This window comes from Octopus bimaculoides, chromosome 5 (assembly GCF_001194135.2).
Source record: "Octopus bimaculoides isolate UCB-OBI-ISO-001 chromosome 5, ASM119413v2, whole genome shotgun sequence".
Lineage (NCBI taxonomy): Eukaryota > Metazoa > Mollusca > Cephalopoda > Octopoda > Octopodidae > Octopus > Octopus bimaculoides.
Window position 1 is genome coordinate 15179567 of NC_068985.1, and position 421 is coordinate 15179987.

Consider the following 421-nt stretch of genomic DNA (forward strand, 5'->3'; position numbering starts at 1 on the left):
GAATAACTTAGGGATTTCTTTTTTTTTTTTAAGAAGACTAAGAGAAAAAGATGTTTTATATGACACATTCTACCAGTGTTCCAAGTTTCAAAGTGTTTCGTTAAGAAAATACTGTGGCCCCACCTTTTAAAATAGATCCATTTATCGACCCCGAATGGCTAAAAGGCAAAGTCGACCTCAGCGGAATTCGAACTAGAACATAAAGACAGACGAAATACCGCTAAGCATTTCGCCTGTCGTGCTAACGTTTCTTATTTCTTTACTACCTACAAGGGGCTATACACAGAGGGGACAAACAAGGATAGACTAACGGATTAAGTCGATTACATGGACCCCAGTGCGTAACTGGTACTTAATTTATCGACCCCGAAAGGATGAAAGGCAAAGTCGACCTCGGCGGAACTTGAACTCAGAACGTAAG